This window comes from Sparus aurata, chromosome 19, assembly GCF_900880675.1.
Source record: "Sparus aurata chromosome 19, fSpaAur1.1, whole genome shotgun sequence".
In the NCBI taxonomy this organism is placed as follows: Eukaryota; Metazoa; Chordata; class Actinopteri; order Spariformes; family Sparidae; genus Sparus; species Sparus aurata.
The window spans coordinates 30,142,139-30,158,803 of NC_044205.1; the positions used below are offsets into that span (position 1 = coordinate 30,142,139).

The window sequence follows — 16,665 nt, forward strand, 5'->3', positions numbered from 1 at the left end:
GGGGTAATAAATATTAAACTAATGAAAATGGTGTTTCTTCTCATTCATTATTAGTAATATCAAAGGGAACTTTTACTTATTTCATTAAAATTCAGACCAAATAGGAAAAGCACTCATGTAAATAACAATATCCCTAACTTATTGTGAGTAGTGTATATTAACAGGCTACTATAATGGCCTATATTAACAGCTTGGTTTCCATCTCTGTCTAAGACCACCAACGAATTTTTGGCTGCAAATCCCGGAAACAAAACAGAAACCACATCCTGAAGGTGACCAGGGTTCAAACTGAGAGCCAACAGAAACTTCTATGGACTGAATTTACAGGAAGAGATTTTGGAGAAGAAGAGGAGAAAAAGTGTCAGCAGGTCAGAATAGTTCTTTGTGTCAGCCTCTAGATGGAAGCAGAACTTCACTGATGGACAAAGAGGTACAGCTGTGATATGATGGTATAATGGGCCTCCTGCAGCAACTCTCTTTTAATGTCTCTCATACCTTTATTACTTTTTTGTTGAGAATAAATAAGAGAAATCACCTCCACATGCACCAAACCTTCATACCACCAAGACCTGCTCTAACCCAGGTGTGCTGAATGATCAATCACACTTGATTGAGTAAGTATTGCAGGTAACGCCTAAACACCATATATGGGCAGGTGTTGTGCTGATGCTTGGAGAGGTTGGAGAGATGCCACCAAAAAAAACAGTAAGAAGAAGAAGAATGTCAGCAGCAGTGAACTTGAGGTGTTGTTAAATCAAATGAAACATGTAAATATTAAATATTTTATTTCACACAGAGAAAACACTGTTCTGGGATCAGGGGTTGTGAAAAAGAAGGAACAAGCCAAATGGAATAAATTGCAGGAAGAGCAAGCAAGGAGGGAATCCTCTCCCAGGTACAGACGCAGAACACAGGTCATGTGTACACAATACATCAACATGTAACACTTACAGTATGGACACACAGGATGATACAACTCAAAATACATTGTAAACATACATGAAACATATGGACCCAGTAGGATGTGAGCAACTGTCACCAAACAGACTGGACCTGAGGACCAGAACCTCCTCAGGTCCACAAACACAAGAGGGAAAGCTCAGCACACCATTCACACAGATGGCAGAACGTGAGGAACACACAGAGAGAGTGATGCTGAATGTTATTAAATGTTCTAGATTTCTTATATTTGGTATCATAGGTGGCTACTGAAGTCTCTGTCTCCCCTCCTGAAGCTGTCGACGGATTCACAACACTTGTCCAACCATGGAATAAGCTGACCTCTGGCTCTGACCTGCAATCAAATGCTTTCCATCATGCTCATATTTATGTTTGTATGTAGACTATAATTTAATCACCAAAACAACATGTATCTCAATACTTCTAAATCTCCTTGAAAGCTCTTCATAACTGCTCAAACTGGACAACAAAGTCAAATATCACAATATCTTTAACACAAATATCATCACTGTGACGATGTTGTAGGGATCATTATTGGTACATATGTCTGGTAAATATATAAATATTGGTAAATATGAAGACAGTGACATTTTTGTTTTAATCTCCAGAGTCCAACTTGTACACAGATATATTTCACACACGTAATAAAAACTTTTCTTGTTGATGTTTTTCTATGGATTTCCAAACGTGTCCATTTATTGGTACTGGTGAGATTAAATTCTAGTGAAGTGTGTGTTTGTGTCCTTCACTGAGCTGTAGCTGCAGGAAAATGAGTGTTTGGCTGCTGTCAGACTGTCAAACAGCAGCAACAACCCACCACAGCAGAGAACATGCAGCCTGCGTGAGATCTGATCTGAGAGCAGATGAAGAGCAGATGTGACTGCAGCTGGTAGTTTTTTGGTTTGGACAGCAGGTGGTGCTGCTGCATCAACAGTGGGCTGCTGTGTCTCATCTCTGTATTTATATGATGGTCAGTAGAGATTAAAGTATTCTGCTTCTGTTTGTTAAACATTTATAAATCAGAATATGCTGTTATCAGAAAACACCGTCACACAGCAGGCTCAGGCTGCCTCAGTGTCCCTGATGACGAAGATGTTTGATGAGTGATAGAAATGATCTGCTCCTCTTATAAATGTCTCAGAGGCTCCGCCCACTCAGCTGCAGTACGCTCTGTCTGCGCAGGCGCACTGATCGCAGCTAACGGCTCCGCGCTGTTTGTGAAGAAGCTTGTAGAAGGTTAGACAGGTAAAACGGCGGCAAACAATAAATAACGAATAAGCGTCCTCAAGGATGAGAAGAGAGGATGAGGAGAAGGGGGGGAAGAGGAGGAGAAGAAGGTGGAGTTTTATTACAGTAAAGTTTAATAAAGTCTGACTCCGACAAATTGGACAAACTCTGGATGCTCGTGATGAGCTAGCTTGCTAATTGTCATGAAGTAGCCGTTAGCTCGCGACATTAGCTAACTGTTTTGAGTGAGACTCCAATGATAATTAAATTCAGATAAGATAAGAAGATAAGTTGTCTTCAAGTGTGTCTAAATGTTGAGCTGGTGGAACATCGCCTCTACATCGTCACAGCATGATGCAGGTTAGTGACGCTCACAACTTCACTCGTCACACTGATCTGAGTTCAGCAGCCGAGCCGCCATTTATTCATCAGTGTCACCATCTGTAATCAGAAGTCTGTCACTGCCCAGACAGCCTGTCATGTCACTCAGTATGCTAACATTAGCCAGAGTTAAACTAGCTAGTAGTGTTTTGGTTAATGCTCATCTTAGTTAAGTTTCAAATTGGGGAAATTAGTTGATTTTTATGCTTTCAAACAGAAGAGATGCCAGGTCCCGGCATGTTAGTCTTACAAGTTTAAAGGGATAGTTGGTGTTTTTTGAAGCGGGGTCATATAAAGTACATATCTATAGTCCAGGGGTCACCAACGCGGTGCCCGCGGGCACCAGGTCGCCCGTAAGGACCAGATGAGTCGCCCGCTGGCCTGTTCTAAAAATAGCTCAAATAGCAGCACTTACCAGTGAGCTTTTATATATATAGATTTATTTATTTAGCTATTCTTGTTTAAATCACACTTACATGTAACTTACAAATGACAATACATATATATAAACACTTAAAATGTAAAGTGTTTTTTGTGTTTAATATAAATGAATTCTGACCTAGTATAGTTCAAAGGTCAGTATTGTGCGCATGACCAAAACGTAGCGTTTGTTGCGCTCTTACAAACAAGCTAACGTTAGCGGACGCAGCGAATATGAGGAGAAGAGTTACCCCAAAAAATGTCAGAAAAAAGAAAGAAAACATATCATTTTCAGGACGAATGGGAGGTAGAGTTTTTTTTTACCACTGTGAGAGGATCCTGCGTGTGTTTCATTTGCGGGGCAACTGTGGCAATAGCAAAGCGGCACAATGTGGAGAGACATTTCACTACGTGTCACACAAGCTACCATGCTAACTACCCACCGGGCAGCGCACTGCGCGCAAAAAAGGCCCGCGAGTTAAAGGCAGCTTTGTGCAAACAGCAGTCTTTTTTCACTAGACCGGTTAAAAACTCCACAAAAGCAACCGAAGCCTCGTTTAGAGCTACGCAATTCTTGATGAAGAAAAAGAAGGCATTTACAGACGGGGAGGTTGTCAAAGAAGCAATGATGATAATTGCTAAAACTGTGCTTGAAGATGAGAAGTATGGAACCGATGTACTCTCCAGTCTCTCCGATGTTCAACTAGGGGCAACTACAATGGTAAGAAGAGTGTCAGCTATGTCTGGGAACTTGACCGACCAGCTGGACCGTGATCTGGCGAGGTGCCGGTGGTTCAGCATCCAGTGTGACGAGTCGGTGGACAGCAGCAGTACGGCGCAGCTGATGGTCTTTATCCGGATGGTGTTTGATGATTTCTTCACAAAAGAAGAACTTCTGACACTAGTAAAAGCTGGTATCAGTGACTACGGATGGGGCTCCTGCTATGATCGGCCGACACACAGGATTCGTGGCTCACTGTAAAGCTGACCCAGAGTTCCCAAACTTTCTGCAGTACCACTGCATCATACACCAGCAGGCCTTATGTGCAAAAGTGATCTGCTTTGAGCACGTAATGACTCCCGTCGTAAAGATCATAAACAGCATCCGCTCCAGAGCTAAACAGCACAGAACATTCAAGGTACTTTTGGAGGAGCTGTCAGCTGAATATGGTGACCTACTACTACACACAGAAATCCGATGGCTCAGCAGGGGACGAATTTTGCAACGTTTTTTGTCACTTTTGGATGAAATCAAAGAGTTCATGCAGTCCAGAGGTGAGGACACCGTGCTGCTGGAGGACACTGAGTGGATACTTGACCTTGCATTTTTAACGGACATTACTGGAAAACTGAACAGTTTGAACTGTGAGCTGCAAGGCAAAGGTAAAACTGTCGCCGATATGATAAGTGCTTTAAATGCATTTAAAGCTAAGATGAACCTTTTCTCTGTGCATTTACAGAGAAAAAAAGTGCCGCACATTCCCTCTGTGCAGATGGTGCTGAAAGACAATGCATCTGCATCTGAGACTTTTGACAAAGTTGCAGAAAAGTACTCTCAGGTCATAAACAGAGTTGGGCAAGAGTTTGAGAACAGGTTTTGTGACCTGGATCAGCTTGAGCCATGTGTGTCGTTCATTTCTAATCCTTTCATGAACGTTGACATATCATGCATTGCTGAGCAGTTAAGTGCAACATTCAGCCTGGATGCTGAACAGGTGGAGATTGAAATTGTAACACTGCAAAATGACCTCCACCTCAAAGCCCACCAGGCTGCACCAAACTTTTGGTGCCTTGTTGACACAGAAAAGTACAGTGGTGTATGCGCAGCAGCTATGAAGGTTGCAAGCCTGTTTGGTTCAACTTATCTTTGTGAATCAGCCTTTTCTGACATGAACTTCATCAAGAACAAACACAGAACACGCCTCACTGATGCACATCTGCAAGACTCACTCAGAGTTGCAGTGTCAAGTTACACACCAGAGTACAACACACTAGTTGACAGCATGCAATGCCAGGCTTCCCACTAACTGACAAAGAAACAGATAACAGATTTGGTGTCCAGTACAAAGTGTGACATGATTTATTTAAAAATTTGAGAGTTGACTTTTGTATTTTACATGAGTTATTATTTGTACAAACATGGTGCAAAGTAATTCATGATTTGTTAAAAAATGTTAGTGGCTAGCTAGTTAAAATGGGATATTGTGATTTCACAAGACTGTCTTAGAAGTGATCATTTGAAAATGTTCAATTTGAAAAATGTGCACTTAGAGAAAATATAAAAATAAAGTGTTGCATATTGATATTTATCTGTTTCTATATATATTTATTGTGAGAAATCATTGAGATGATCAGTGTTTCCACAAAGATAAATATTAATTATTAATAATAACATAGAGTTAAAGGTAAATTGAGCAAATTGGCTATTTCTGGCAATTTATTTAAGTGTGTATCAAACTGGTGGCCCTTCGCATTAATCAGTACCCAAGAAGTAGCTCTTGGTTTCAAAAAGGTTGGTGACCCCTGCTATAGTCGATCTGTTTCCTACCGTAATCACCAATCGGCGCAGCCTCAGTTTGGAGAAGTAGAGAGCCGCTCCAGCCCAGAGGCTCAGCTTTGTACTGCAGTGAACGGGTCCAGAGAAAAAGAGAAATTAACCGCCTAAAACAAGGCTCACCTTAAATTTTTTACATCAGTTCAAATGTACGTTGTATAGGTAAAATTCACATCGCTTTACATCGCCATCAGACCGCGCTTTCTTTTGGCACTACATTTTCTCAACCGCAGAACCTCCGTATCTAAATTAGGTAAGCCTTGTTTTAGGTGGTTAATTTTGCTTTTTTGCTGGACCCCGTTCACTGCAGTACAAAGCTCAGTCCCTCCAGAAAAACGCGATTATGCGATGGAATGATGCATAATCAGGCAAAGTCCGCATATTTATGCGGGGCTGCATTTTTTTCTAATACGCCGCACTTTCGCAGCATAAATTGCCAATTTCCACGCAAAATATGCGGTTCTTGCATGATTTCATAATCCCCGCATTTTCATTGCAAAAAAATCACATATATCTTAGCAGAAAGTTGAAAAATGTTGCGAATACTTAACACAAGAGCAGCCATTTTCCCCTGTTGCCATGGGACGTTATGAAGTGACGTAATTACACGACGTGAACATCGTCGAAAAGCTGCAAAACCCGTGATGAAGCCATGATGAAGCCCGCAAATCAGTCTCATTTGCCAAAAAAAAATCATACTAGTTTCAAAAACCTTACAGTTGTAAGTATATTAGTAGTGTGTAAATTTACGTTACAGTAGAGATTGCACTTTGTGCATTGGAAGAGCTTAGTTTTACAGAAGATGTCTGTTTTGTATCGCTACTTCTGTAAAACAGGAAACACACATTTTATTTTTTTTATATTTTCTTTATTCATTTTTACAGAAGTTGTAGCATATTCCTTTTGTAAAGCTACAGAACTTGTTTGACTCATCAATGTTTTGTAAGTTTGAGCCATGTGTTCATTAAGGTCTGAAATAAAACAAGCTGAGAACTTAAATATTCCTTTCTGTGATGTAGTATGCTGCTTATCATAGGAAGTAATAAGAAATGACTCTTTACATTAAGGTAGTAGCCCAGTGAGAACAGGGTGTTGGGGGAATCACTTTTTTTTCTCTTTTTCATCAAACCGCAATTTTTGCAAGTTCCTGCAATTTCATTGCATAAAATTGCATAAATATCCCGCTTATTCCATTGCATTTTTTAAAAAAACGTGCCGCATAATCAAGGATTTTTGCCCGCAACAATCACAAAAACACTCTGCGTTTTTCTGGAAGGACTGAAAGCTGAGCGTCTGGGCTGGAGCGGCTCTCTGCTGTTCCAAACTGAGGCTTCGCTGATCGGTGATTACGGTAGGGAACAGATCGACTATAAATATGTACTTTATATGACCCCACTTCAAAAAACACGAACTATCCCTTTAAGTTTAACAAGTTTAGTTTGTGGAGTTCTGGGTTCAGCAGGTTAGTTTAATTTTATGGTTCCCAGTTCTGTTGTAAGGGACAGAAGCAAACTTAAAGAGATTAAGTCATAAGCTAGTGTCATATAAAATGATATGACCTTTGGACTTTTTCTCTGTTAAACATTAACTTGGATCACCTGATCGGACTGACTCCATTTTGTAGAAACGACTTCTGAGCACTTGGTTCTGTCCACAGACACGAGACAGTACGGGATTTTTGACAAGTGCATTGTTGAACTTGTTCTGTGAAGTTCCAGGTTGAGGACCATCAGGACACAGTGTAAGTTTTACATTGTTGTTATTATATTTTCCCTGTCAGAGGGCCACTTCAGTCTCCTTGTGGACTGTAGACGTGCAGATATCCTGGTTGTTAACTGATCTATCAGGGCGTTGGCAGTCAGAAAACTTAAGACGAGAAAGCTCTTAAATTGAATTCCCACTCACATATTAAGCTGTAAGTAGGGCTGTGCATTTAATCAAATTTTGAGTGTGATATGATTTTTGGGTCAAATGATCTCCAAACTGATATAATCGAGTTAAAATTATTTATTTGGCATTTTTCATTGGACAGTAGGCCAAGAGATTTTCTGAAAGAGACATGCATGTGCAATTCAATCCCTGCAGGCACTGCTCCGCCACGGCAGTGGAGCTACAACGCAGCGTTCAGCTGAATTTAGCACAGAGCAGACATGAAGTCTCGCACCGAAACCAAAATATAACGTCCGGTCATTTTCCAAAATAAAACACTCCATGTTGACGCCAGCACAAAAATCTCAAATAATAGACAAATACAGGCTCTTCTACTTATGTGATTATCGCGGGAACTCCTCGGTCTCGCGATGCTGTGGTGAACTCAAAACACAACCGGTGGGGTTTGCTGGATGGCGGATGGCAGAGCAAATTCTGACCGGAGCCATAATTAGTGATGCACCGATGTGAAAATTGTGGTCGATTCCGATATTAGTATTGCTGTTATGGCCGATACCAATATTTACCGATGTCGATATCTCTGTATAGAAAACACATTTTTATGATAATCAAATAAAATTTTGGTCTGGTTTGGTCAACATTCTGCCTGAAACACAGTTATATTTAGCCTACCGCGAGAGATATGTAGTGCTAGGCGTTAGGCTGTTGCAGCTGACATGCAAGCCAGCCATCATACACAACTTTAATTTAATTTGCATCTATCAAAAAAATAGCCAGGCCTACCCATATGCGAGCCAGCGAATTCTTGGGCATGTAACACGGCTCTCTTCATCTCGAAGTTTTCATTGATCCACTGAGCCGTGAGGCTCAACATGCTTGTTTGGTTGAGGTCGGAACTCCAGATATCCTTGTAAAACTGATGTCATTGAAATTGCTGGCGAGTAACTTGTGGACGTGAGTGGCCACGATATCACGTAAGGCAGGCAGGGCGACATCCGCAAAGTAACGATGACTTGGCTTGTCATAGCGGGGCTCAGCGACCTCAAGCACCTTGCTAAATCCTCCGTCTTCCACTACTGAAAATGGTTTATCATCAACAGCGATCATCTTGGTTATTGCCATGGTCAATGCCTTTTGCTTCGTGTGGTCCTTGTGGAATTTCTTGGTCTTTTCCAGCAATGGTTCTATGGGGCTACCAACTGGTGCAGCTGCCGCAGCGTTGGCAGCAGCTTTCTTCCGCTGCTTGTTAGCATTAGCTAGTTTCTCATATTCTTTGTAGGCTTCGGTTTGCTTGTTTTTTAAGTGGGTGATCAAATTGGTTGTATTGAATGATATGACACGAACTCCCCCTCGCATCACCCGGCCCTCACAATCATTGCACACAGCATATCGAGGATCCTCTTCAGACACTTTGAAGAACGACCAGACAGATGACATTGCTGCTGCCTAACCAAAGGCAAAGTCAAACTTAGTTTTGGACTTTTTTTTGCCGCCTCCAGCACCTGCTTGAAAACATATGCGCTCGTGCAAAAACAAACATCCCCGCCCCGACACTCTCAATTCTTCTTCTTCTTCTTCTTCCTCTTCTTCTTCTTCTTCTTCTTCTAGGATTTCGGCAGTGTAGACGCTGTTAAGCATATTACTGCCCTCCACAGGTCAGATTTAGATCTAAATTCTCACACACTCTCACATCTAAGCCTACACATACGTCAAATACACAGGAATGATTCACATCGGCCCTATTTTGACATCGGAACGATACCGATGTGCAAAAAAATTATCATATCTGCCGTTATTATATCGGTGGCCGATATATCGTGCACCACAAGCCGTAATGCAGCGGCACAAGAACAGCTGCCATTGGAGTAAAAGATCTTATTTGATTTTGAAGTATATTAATTTTATTCATTAACTGTTTTATAGATATTTCAGAACAGTTTTTTTTTTAGAGAAATGCTGAATAAATGCATCAAACTCAAAAATAGCCGTTTAAATAATCGTGATTTCAATATTGACCGTAATAATCATGATTTTGATTTTTTTTTTTTTTTCAAAAATCGAGCAGCCCTAGCTGTAAGTGATATAAAGTTGGAGAAAAGTTTAAATGTCAATTATCAAAACTATTTCTGTCTGTTTGTAGTATTTGAAGTGGCTGACTGTTGCTAGGTAGATTTTAATGCTGAGTGGGTTAGGCATGAATTGTTGACACTGTTGTGTGTACTGTCGACAGTTGAGGAAGTAGAAGGAAGTAGTGACCGACCGATTATCGGCCACCGATATATCAGAGCCCGATAGAACGGCCCAATATCTATCGGGGGTTCTATCGTATCAGTGAAATGTTGCGCCGATAGAAAAAAAAAAGTGACAATGACAAAAGCACGCGCTGGTGTACTTATTTTTTCCAGTGGGGCACGCTGAGCTCAGCCAGAGACTTTGGCTCAGCTTACAGTGATGTTGCTAGGTACGCGTCCTGCGTCCCTGATGCATTAAAATCTGAAAGGACGCACTAAACTCACTATCCATGCGTCCCGGGGACACACCTAATTTTTCCCATGAAAAACAGTACATTGTGAACATTAAACAACTCGCGTTTAATCACAGTAACTGACAAAAGAAACCTTGTTGTTAGCAGACCGGACAAGCGCTGTTTCAACCCTCTGCGCATCTACTCGGCGCAGACGTGATCCCCTGTGCAAAGTATCGCGACATGCTAATTTAGCCGCTACCAAAACAACAAGCCCGTCACCGCTGAATTCATTTCAACCAGGGACGTCGCACCCGTGGGGGATGTGTGTGTTTTAACCCCACACTTTTCCCGGTGAGAGGGTTCAACCCCCACACTTTTTCTGCAGTTTTTCTGCAGTTTTGCACAAACGCCTTAAAGTCTGCGCTCGCTGCAGCTGCCTCCTCTCTCCTCCCTCTCCTGTTGCTGCTTCAAACATGACACCGGCTTTGAGACTGACCAGCTGATGATTGGCTGTTCTGCCTTAAGTCCCGCCTCTCTTGCTATGTTAGATTTTATTGTTCAGCTCATGCTGATGAGGCGGGATCTACCGTAAAATACCAAATAATAGCTGGGCGTTTATTTGTTTCAATCACTTAACCGACCAGCCGTTTATTTGGGACAGGCGTTTAATTCCCTCCTCACAAAAACTCACTACATTGAAAACCAACATCACTGGCTCACATTTCAGTGAAGTCCCTCCCCCACTCTACACCACGAAACCTCCCGACCACCTGACCAGTCAGACGGTCTGTTTATTTATTTTTATTTATTTATTGAAAGTTCTGCTACATTATTTAATTTATTTTTGTTTGTGTGCCAATCTGCACTTTGTCTCAGCTTGACTGAACAAGTTCAAATGTTGTCATTTGTTGTCATTTAAAAAAAGTCTGTTAAATGTTAAAAGTCTTGAATAAAGGCATTGGTTTAAGAAAGCATCTGTCTGTACTACTGTCACTGTGCCTGTACTATTGCATAATCATATCGGTGCAAAATCTATGTACAATCCAAGGCCTGATTTCATTCCAGCTCAAAAACTCACTATATCGGTTGCATATCGGCTATCGGTGATTGCACCGCCTCTAATATCGGCTATCGTTATTGTGCCAAAAAATCCCTATCGGTCGGACACTAGAAGGAAGACAGATGACAATGACAGGAGGATAACATAAAGGAGTGAAGGAAAATATGAGAAGCTAACAGAGTTACAGGTTTGGATGAACACACTCATTTACAGAAACCAGTTGGTGTGTTTTGTTTGAATGTTTGTTAGCTACCGTGTTGAAAATGTGCGTGATGAAACTGATCTTTCTTTCCACAGCATTTCCTCTAGATTCCCTTAAAGATGACAGTCAGAATGGAGAGCAGCTGCAGTCAAAAACTGGAGTCAGTCTTCAGTCTTTGAGTCACATTCATCATTTGGATTTCAAGAATGTACATGGATTTGATCAAACTGAGATATATTCCAAAAAACAAGTACCGACTTCATTATACTGTGTGTGTTTGTGTCTCTAGTGTTACTGGTTGACCTCTCAGACTTGATAAGATGAGTGATTTGGAGGAAGAAGAGGATCGATCAGAGTCTCCAGGATCGAGCCGTCTGTCTCTGAAGAGTGACCGGTCCAAATGGGAGCCTCCAGTCTTCAGTAATGAACCCTTTGATAGGAAGTAAGAGACAGTTTTTACTGTATGTTGACCTGAAAACTATCACATTTCTGATGATCTACTTTACAACACTTTCCTACATACAGGGTTTTCCCTGCAATTATACGGCTTAGGAGCGGCGCCCAAGCATTTTTGCCACCCGCCTAAGCAGGGTTCTCCCCAGACGGTGGAACAGCGGCGCTGCGCTGCTATACCGCTAGGTCAGCGCTGTTATGCTTCAAGCGTGACGGTGACGAGCGTCCGTCCGTCCGTCCCCCGGTTGACGGCTAGGAGCTCCCGGCTAACGGCGATGAGCGTCCGTCCGTCCCCCGGCTGACGGAGTTGATGACCGTCTGTCCGTGTGAGAAAAAAGACAGATAGATGGTGGCTGAGCTCAGAGCAGACAGGTGTTGTGGATTGGAGTAGATTGAAAGTGTTGCAGTGAAGTTGTCTAGTGGCAGTAAATATATAGATCAGGCTACCGTTTGACTAGCTTGGTTAAACTCTGCAGCTCCTCAATACACAAGAAGAACGTTAATACTATCAGGGTGAGGAGGACAAAACACAGCCGAGTGAATAACGTGTCAGAGTCTGATCAGCTTTATTTGAGATGATATAGATCCATTGAAATATGGATCAGCGCTGTACCCCTTCATCCTGTTGGTTGAGCATTAAATCAACCTCAGTCATGTAGTGCACATGGATTAAAGTTTTCCGTCGCGATGATAGATTTCCATCAACTCGGCTCTGGAAATGTTATGAATGAGATCGATGCAGATCCGAAGAGAAAAAAAAGATTAGGTGGGGGCAAGTCGAACCTCTGCCACCTGATTGACGTGTAGGACGGCCATTCTGAGATCTTTTCTTGTACACGTCACATATTACGGGTCACGATTCACCATGCATGCGCAAACGCGCTAGCTACTGCAAAACACAAGCAAGCTTTTAATTGATTAAAAGTAAACATAAAGACTAGTAATCTATTTGCTTTAGATTAAATCGTTTTTGACCCTATTATTATTATTTTGCACTGAAATTTATTAATTAAGATTAATTAATTAATGAATCACCACACTCGAGTCTGTCGGCACACTGACACTATCATTTGTGTCTGTGATATTGTCTGTGTGCCGACTGAACACAGGAGCTCAGATTCGTGGCTGAGACAAGAACTATTAACCTAAAACTTTTACTCTTAAACGCAAAAGGCAAGTCCACTTTAAGAAAAAATAATTGTTCATATACTTAAAATGGAAGGAGCAACCCAACGCACACAAGTTAGCTTATCGTTTTTAGGTGATATGCTTGAAGTCAAGCTGTCTATAGTGGGTTGGGCTAATCCAAAACAGTGAAAACAAGGGGGGTGTTCTGAAGACACACTGTTACCTGTGAAACAGGGGTGCTCTGAAATAGGGCTGCACAATTCTGGAGAAAATGTGAATCACGATTTTTTGGCTTAGAATTGAGATTGACAATTTTTTTACAAAATGTTTATTGCACTGATGAAAAAAAACCATTGTAGTATGGCAGCGGCACACTACTATGCCTCTGCCAAAGCAATGTTTTTTTTTTTGTTCAAGTTCTATCATTGGATCAGAAATGATTTTTACAAAAGCAAAAAAAAAAAATTAGTCTCCACGATGAGAGGGCATCCTTTAATCCCTCATGTTGTACAGTGTTTATTGGGGCCGTATCTTTGGCTAGGTGATATGTGATAGCTGCTTTGATCGGCTTTCTAAAACAGAGGCGTAATATTCCTTACGTAAGCATGTGACGTGACATGAAGCCCGAAGTTGGGCTGTGAACAGTGACAACGAATTTGTCTTCAAAATAAGAGCTTTACAATGCACCCCATTAGAGTTTAGCACTGGGTTCTTAGTGGGGGGCTTTTAATTTGAAAGTAGCAACCGTTTCTAGCTTGTGCTACAACAACAAGCTAACACAACCATACAGCTAGAGATCGCTAGCATCTCCCGGATCTCAGAGGCTGTCCAGTTGCTCATCTAGCAGGCGAGGTGGAAATAAGTGTACCCTCCGAGGCGGCAAATCGGCGGACCAAAACAGACCCCCAATTTGCCGCCTTCTGTCTAAAACCGCGGACCTAGCCGCCCAAAGGACGGGCAGATTGGCGGCTTGCTGCCCCGTCTAAAAACGGCCTCTCACTCACTCCTTCCAAACACTAAACTGCAGGCGGGCTTCCTCCGCTGAATCACGTGTTGTAAAGACGCTTTACCACAGGTTGAGGGAGGAGGCAGCAGCAGTGCTGTGTTTGGGGGCGCTTCAAAAAATCCAGGAGGAAAATAGGAGCATTTGTTTGTGATTCAGCTCGAGATAAAAAATGCTTCAGAATCGCTATGTGTAGAAATAAGAGCACGTGTATGTGTGAATCGAGATCGCGATTTTTTTAATGATTTTTCGTGCAGCCCTACTCTGAAAACACCCCCATTAGCACTTAGTACTTTCCTCTTGATGAAGGCAAATATGCCACATGCAGGACACACAGCATTGGGATGGAGAGGACCTGCTGCATGTTTACGCACTGCCATAGCAGCATGTAATTAACATGCCAAAATCAGAATTTTGGTCGAGCCAGAACCTATCGACCAATAAATCGACCAGTCGACTAGGAGATTACAGCCCTACGATTTAGTAAATTATTCTTCATTGCGGCTGCAGGCGCAATGCAATTTCCCGACATTTGTTAAATTACGCAAAACTCAATAAGCAGTAACTATTCCACTGCTGCGTTCAATGTCCCATCAATCTCAAAGGTTAGTTAGTTAAAGTAAATTAATTTAAACTGATTAGAACGCAAATGTAATCTCAAACAAAGACGAGATCAGCAAAAGGGTTTGGCAGAGTCCTGAGACGCCGACAATAAAGCATGTTTCAGCCAGAAGTTTTATTTTTATTTATTTTTATTTTTTTTTTTGCTTTAATCTTCAAATCTAGATGTAGAAACTCTTCACTCGTAAGAAAATGTTTCCAGTTGTAGATAAAATATTGAGAACATGCAGATTGAGAAATAAACATAATGATGTTTCATGTTAATGTTACCTCTGAACATCTAAAAGTGCTTTATTTAAAATATCTTCTGTTGTTTCCACAGACAGAGAGCAGAGTCTCCAGTTTCTAGCTGTCTGTCTCTGAAGAGTGACAGGTCCGGAGGTGAACCTCTAAACTTCAGTACTGAACCAGAACCCTCAGACACAAAGTAAGAAACTGTTTCTCCTGATAACTGTCCTGAAAATGATTCAGTTTCTAAATGTTTTCTAATAGACATTTGTTTTTGTAATGACAATGTCTTTATTAATCAGTCACTAGAGATGTCCTGATGAATCAGTTTAAACCCTGATCCGTTCCTGACTCCTTATATTTACCTAAATGTTGATTTAATATGTGTCTGACACACTGAAATAACAGCAGTAGATACTAAATTTGGCACAACTTGTGTTTAACTTGCAACGTGAACCAAGTGCAGGTTCAAGGTTCAGATTTATTGTCATGCAACATTACAGAATTGCACAATGAAATGCAGCTGTTGCCTCCATGTTTCACACAGAAAATGTATAAAGAGATTATTAAACATGTTAATGAGACTGGAAATAAATAATGAAATAGAAAAAGTACATACAAATAGAACTAAAGAAAGTTGGAAAACTAAATCATGTTGGCATTGAATATGTACATCACAGTACCTGTGCATTCACATGTACATGTGTACATATGAACATATGTACTCAAGTTAACGTACAATCTGATCCTAATTCAAAACTATTAAATCTATCAGCTTGAATAATTGAAGCGATATGAATCAAGTTGTAGTTGGAAGAATCTGGCTTCTAAAAGTGACGTGACACGATCAGCTGGTCTCACTTTGTTTGCCTTGTTGAAACGACTCTCAGCCTTATCGGATTTCAAAATGCTGCACTGTGGACTCGTCAGTGCTGCAACACTAGAGGAGAACGGTAAAGAAAGGCAGTAGAGTTCATGAAGGACCTCAGTAGAGTTCATGAAGTAATCCAGTAATGAACCTGGACCCTCAGACAGAAACAGTCATCAGAGATGGTTTCCACTTTAAGCTAACCTGATGAAGATTCACTGTTTCATGTTTTCCTGTTCAAAGGCTCAAAATATGTAAAGAAAGGATGGAAACATGCAGTTTTCACTGCAGCTGAGAACTGAAACTAGAGATGTTCCGATACCATTTTTTCCCTCCTGATACTGATTCCGATACTTGTGCTGTGGGTATCGGCTGATACCGAGTACCGATACCAGTGTGTTATGAAAAAAAATAAATATCATACTATGCCTGCATGACTGTGATATGATTATCATTGTGGTGAGGCCTGGCTCAGGTTAAACCCTTTGTCGAACTCAATGAGTACAGCAAATGAAAGCCTTTTTAAATTATTTTTAATTTTTAAATAGAACAGTATAAAACAGTAGTGCAACAGCAACTTAACTAAATAAATCTAGGAAGAATTATTTTTTTTCTAAATTAAAGTGCAGCCACAATATTGTGGTATCTATCTATGGTCACATTATGCTATATAAGAAATGAGAACTTCTCTCATGAAATGCGCAACAGCACAACTTTAATAGCGCAATCTGCTGCAGAATGAAAAAAGCAAGCCCTAAAAGAGTGTTTTTCACTAGATGAATATGGGATTTGAAAAAGTTGCTGTCTCTCTGGCTGGAAGGAAGGTGCTGGCTACAGTGTGTTGATGCTATGACCTGCACCTTCTTCTTGTCCGCTTCTGTTTGACAGTGTGCCTGCAGTGCATGGCTGCCCTTGTTTGCATAGTTACTAGCGCCAATTTGCAATGTAAAGCTCTTATTTTGAAGACAAATTCATTGTCTTTCTTTCCCCAAGCTTGCTGTGATGCTGTGTACGGAAGCCCGTTGGGGCGCACAGAGAGACGGGGGAACGCTAATAAAAAATAGATTTTTGAAGTTTATGAATCGATTCAGAATTGTGGATGATTAGAATCACGATTCTTATGTGAAAGCAGCTGAAAGCAGTACAGCTGTGAAAAGATCAGTTGTGAAGGATGAATTTGCTGAGATGTGAATAATCTTTGTG

At 41.2% G+C, this 16,665-nt stretch overlaps 1 protein-coding gene and 1 long non-coding RNA gene across 2 annotated transcripts in view; both read left to right on the forward strand.

Annotated features, from left to right (window-relative positions):
* LOC115569868 (uncharacterized) overlaps window positions 1-16,665 on the forward strand; it is a 207,558-nt gene that overhangs the window by 94,213 nt on the left and 96,680 nt on the right.
* On the forward strand, window positions 602-1,591 carry LOC115570010 (uncharacterized). The gene is made up of 3 exons (XR_003981670.1): window positions 602-705; window positions 797-895; window positions 1,202-1,591. It is a non-coding gene; the product is annotated as an uncharacterized LOC115570010 (long non-coding RNA).